At 41.6% G+C, this 5,455-nt stretch overlaps 1 pseudogene; it reads left to right on the plus strand.

The window, feature by feature from the left end:
• Positions 1-3,601: 3,601 nt before the first annotated feature.
• LOC115859904 (polyadenylate-binding protein 2 pseudogene) lies at positions 3,602-4,538 on the plus strand (annotated as a pseudogene).
• The last annotated feature ends 917 nt before the right edge of the window (positions 4,539-5,455 follow it).

The raw sequence follows: 5,455 nt of genomic DNA on the forward strand, positions 1-5,455 counted from the left end.
TTATATTTCTGCTAATTCATTGCTAGTGTATAGGAATGCAAGAGATTTCTGTGCATTAATTTTGTATCCTGCAACTTTACCAAATTCATTGACTAGCATCAGTAGTTTTCTGGTGGCATCGTTAGGATTTTCTATGTATAGTATCATGTCATCTGCAAACAGTGACATTTTACTTCTTTTCCAATTTGTATTCCTTTTATTTCTTTTTCTTCTCTGTTTGCCATGGTTAGGATTTCCAAAACTATGTTGAATAATAGTGTCAAGAGTGGACATCCTTGTCTTGTTCCTGATCTTAGAGGAAATGCTTTAAATTTTTCACCATTGAGAATGATGTTTGCTGTGGGTTTGTCGTATATGGCCTTTATTATGTTGAGGTAGGTTCCCACCATGCCCACTTTCTGGTGAGTTTTTATCATAAATGGGTGTTGAGTTTTTTCAAAAGTTTTTCTGCATCTATTGAGATTATCATATGGTTTTTATCCTTCAATTTGTTAATATGGTGTATACGTTGTTTGATTTGCATATGGTGAAGAATCCTTGCATTCCTGGGATAAACCCTACTTGATCATGGTGTATGATCCTTTTAATGTGCTGCTTGATTCTGTTTGCTAGTATTTTGTTGAGGATTTTTGCATCTATATTCATCAGTGATATTGGTCTGTAATTTTCTTTTTTCATAGTATCTTTGTCTGGTTTTGGTATCAGGGTGATGGTGGCCTCGTAGAATGAGTTTGGGAGTGTTCCTCCCTCTGCTATATTTTGGAAGAGTTTGAGAAGGATAGGTGCTAGGTCTTCTCTAAATGTTTGATAGAATTCTCCTGTGAAGCCATCTGTTCCTGGGCTTTTGTTTGTTGGAAGATTTTTAATCACAGTCTCAATTTCAGTGCTTGTGATTGGTCTGTTTATATTTTCTATTTCTTCCTGGTTCAGTCTTGGAAGTTTGTGTTTTTCTGTGAATTTTTCCATTTCTTCCAGGTTGTCCATTTTATTGGCATATAGTTGCATGTAGTAGTCTCTCATGATCCTTTGTATTTCTGCAGTGTCAATTGTTACTTCTTTTTCATTTCTAATTCTATTTTTCTGAGTCTTCTCCCTTTTTTTTCTTGATGACTCTTGTTAAAGGTTTATAAATTTTGTTTATCTTCTCAAAGAACCAGCTTTTAGTTTCATTGATCTTTGCTACTTCTTCCTTTGTTTCTATTTCATTTATTTCTCCCCTAATTTTTATGATTTCTTTCCTTCTACTAACTTTGGGTTTTGTTTGTTCTTCTTTCTCTAGTTCCTTTAGGTGTAAGGTTAGATTGTTTATTTGAGATTTTTTTCATATCTTGAGGTAGGATTGTATTGCTATAGACTTCCCTCTTAGGACTGGTTTTGCTGCATCCCAGAGGTTTTGGATGGTTGTGTTTTGTTTGTCATTTGTCTCTAGGTATTTTTTGGTTTCCTCTTTGATTTCTTCAGTGATCTCTTGGTTATTTAGTAATGTATTGTTTAGCCTCTAAGTGTTTGTGTTTTTTAAGCGTTTTTTCCCCCCTGTAATTGATTTCTAATCTCATAGCATTGTGGTCAGTAAAGATGCTTGATAAGATTTCAATTTTCTTAAATTTACCGAGGCTGGATTTGTGACCCAAGGTGTGATCTATCCTGGAGAATGGTCTGTGTGCACTTGAGAAGAAAGTGTAATCTGCTGTTTTTGGATGGAATGGCCTATAAATATCAATTAAATCTATCTGGTCTATTGTGTCATTTAAAGCTTGTGTTTTCTTATTCATATTCTGTTCAGATGATCTGTCCATTGGTGTAAGTGAGGTGTTAAAGTCCCCCACTATTATTGTGTTACTGTCAATCTCCTCTTTTATAGCTGTTAGCAGTTGCCTTATGTATTGAGGTGCTCCTATGTTGGGAGCATATATATTTAAAATTGCCATATCTTCTTCTTGGATTGATCCCTTGATCATTATGTAGTGTCCTTCTTTGTCTCTTGTAATAGTCTTTATTTTAAAGTCTCTTTTGTCTGATATGAGTATTGCTACTCCAGCTTTCTTTTGATTTCTATTTGTGTGGAATATCTTTTTCCATCCCTTCACTTTCAGTCTGTATGTGTCCTTAGGTCTGAAGTGGGACTCTTGTACACAGCATATATACAGGTCTTATGTTTGTATCCATTCAGGGAGTCTGTGTCTTTTGGTTGGGGCATTTAATCCATTCACATTTAAGGTAATTATTGATATGTATGTTCCTAGTACCATTTTCCTAATTGTTTTGGGTTTGTTTTTGTAATTCCTTTTCTTCTCTTGTGTGTCCCACTTAGAGAAGATCCTTTAGCATTTGTTGTATAGCTAGTTTTGTGGTGCTGAATTCTCTTAGCTTTTGCTTGTCTATAAAGCTTTTTATTTCTCTGTCAAATCTGAATGAGATCCTTGCTGGGTAGAGTAATCTTGGTTGTAGGTTCTTCCCTTTCATCACTTTAAATATATCCTGCCACTCTTTTCTGGACTGAAGAATTTCTGCTGAAAAATCAGTTGATAACCTTATGGGGTTTCCCTTGTCTGTTATTTATTGCTTTTCCCTTGCTGCTTTTAATATTTCTTTGAATTTAATTTTTGTTAGTTTGATTAATAGGTGTCTCAACATATTTCTCCCTGGATTTATCCTGTGTGGGATTCTCTGCCCTTCCTGGACTTGGGTGGCTATTTCCTTTCCTATGTTAAGGAAGTTTTCGGCTATAATCTCTTCAAGTATTTTCTCAGGTCTTTTCTCTCTTTCTTCTTCTTCTGGGACCCCTATAATTCGAATATTGGTGCATTTAATGTTGTTGCAGAAGTCTCTGTGACTGTCCTCATTTCTTTTCATTCTTTTTTCTGCTCCTAGACAGTTATTTCCACCATTCTGTCTTCCAGCTCACTCATTCATTCTTCTCCCTCAATTATTCTGCTATTCATTCCCTCTAGTGTATTTTTCATTTCAATTATTGTGTTGTTCATCACTGATTGTTTGTTCTTTAGTTCTTCTAGGTCCTTGTTAAACATTTCTTGTATTTTCTAGACCCATGCCTCCATTCTATATCTGAGATTTTGGATCATGTTTACTATCATTACTCTGAATTTTTTTTTAGGTAGATTGCCTATTTCCTCTTCATTTATTTGGTCTTACAGGCTTTTGCCTTGCTCCTCTATCTGTAACATATTTCTCTGTCATCTCATTTTTGTTGATGGGTGGGGTTATGTTCCTGTCTTGCTGCTTGTTTGGCTTGTGGCATCCAACACTGGAGTTTGCAGGCAGTTGGGTGGAGTTGGGTCTTGGTGCCAAGGTGAGGATCTCTGTGAGAGCTCACAGAGATTAATGTTCCCTGGTGTCTGAAGTTCTCTGTTAGTTCAGTGCTGCCACCACAGGCGCTCAGGCTCAACTTCCAGCCTGGAAACTAAGATCCCACAAGCCATGAGGTGCAGCAAAAAGAAACAAAAAAAGACAACAAGCAAAAAAGAGCAGAACAATAGCAAAGAATGAAAAATAAAATAAGAAAAATAAAAAATATATTAGGAAAAATAAAAATGAAACAACAAAACACAACAGCCAAAAAAATTTTTTTAACTCTAGGGTGATGGTGGTGGTGGTGGCGGTGGCAGCAGCAGTGGAGGCTGTGGGCGGTTGGGGCTCCGGGCTGGGGCGGTGGCACCATCTTGTGCCCAGGGCTGGTGGGGAGGCCAGGGAGGGGGTCCCGGGGGGCACAGGGTACTATGGGAACGGCTTGAAGTCTGAGGAACTGGAACCTGAGGATCTGCTGCTGGAGCCTGAGCCAGAGCCCGAGCCCGAAAAGGAGCCATCCTGGCCCCGTGCCCCCCTGGGAGCTCCAGGCCCTAGGCCCGGGTCGGGAGCCCCCAGCAGCCAGGAGGAGGAGAAGCCAGGACTGGTCGAGGGTGACCTGAGGGATGGCGCCATTGAGGACCCAGAGCTGGAAGTGATCAAAACTCAAGTCAGGGAGATGGAGAAGAAACTGAGAAGCTAAAGGAGCTACAGAACAAGGTAGAGAAGCAGATGAATATGAGTCTACCTGCAGGCAATGCTGGCTCAGTGATCATGTCCACTGAGGAGAAGATGGAGGCCGATTCCTGTTCCATCTATGTTGGCAATGTGGACTATGGTGCAACAGCAGAAGAGCTGGAAGCACACTTTCATGGCTGTGGTTCAGTCAACTGTGTTACTATACTATGTGACAAATTTAGTGGCCATCCCAAAGGGTTTGCATATATAGAGTTCTCAGACAAAGAGTCAGTGAGGACTTCCTTGGCCCTATTTAGAGGAAGACAAATCAAGGTGATCCCAAAACAAACCAACAGACCAGGCATCAGCACAACAGACTGGAGTTTCCCGCGAGCCTGATACCGTGCCCAGACCACCAACTACAACAGTTCCCGCTCTCGATTCTACAGTGGTTTTAACAACAGGCCCTGGGGTCATGTCTACAGGGGCCGGGCTAGAGCGACATCATGGTATTCCCCTTACTAAAAAAAAGTGTGTATTAGGAGGAGAGAGAGGAAAAAAAGAGAAAAGAAGGAAAAAAATGAATTAAGAAAAAAAAGAAAAGCAGAAGATGACCTTGATAGAAAAAAAATATTTAAAAAAAAGGATGGGGCTTCCCTGGTGGCACAGTGGTTGAGAGCCTGCCTGCTGATGCAGGGGACGCAGGTTCGTGCCCCGGTCCAGGAGGATCCCACATTCTGTGGAGCGGCTGGGCCCATGAGCCATGGCCGCTGAGCCTGCACATCCGGAGCCTGTGCTCCACAATGGGAGAGGCCACAACAGTGAGAGGCCCGCGTACCGCAAAAAAAAAAAAAAAGATATACTGTGGAAGGGGGTAACTCTAACTGCTGAGGAGGGACCTGCTTTTGGGAGTAAGGGAAGGCCCAGGGAGTGGGGCAGGGGGCTGCTCATTCACTCTGGGGATTCGCCATGGACACGTCTCAACCGCGCAAGCTGCTCCCCCTGTTTCCCTGTCCCCCTTTGCCCCCTTGCGGGCTGCTCAAGGGTAGGTGGGCATGGGTGGTAAGAGGTTTTTTTTTACCCAGGGCTCTGGAAGGACACCAAACTGTTCTGCTTGTTACCTTCCCTCCATCTTCTCCCTAGCTTTCACAGTCCCCTCCTGCCTGTTCCTGTCCTGCCAGGTCTACCACCCACCCCACCCCTCTTTTCTGGCTCCCTGCCCCTCCAGATTGCCTGGTGATCTATTTTGTTTCCTTTTGTGTTTCTTTTTCTGTTTTGAGTGTCTGTCTTTCTTTGCAGGATTCTGTAGCCAGAGGATCTCCTATCCACTCCCAGTGGCTCCAGTGTAATTTCCCCTTTCCCCTGGGGAAATGCACTACCTTGTTTTGGGGGGTTTTGGGGGTTTTTTTGTTTTGTTTTATTTTCCTTTGCCTTTTTTCCCCTTTTGTTTGGAGGGAATGGGAGGAAGTGGGGA

The sequence above is a fragment of the Globicephala melas genome, chromosome 1, assembly GCF_963455315.2.
Source record: "Globicephala melas chromosome 1, mGloMel1.2, whole genome shotgun sequence".
Classification (NCBI taxonomy): Eukaryota; Metazoa; Chordata; class Mammalia; order Artiodactyla; family Delphinidae; genus Globicephala; species Globicephala melas.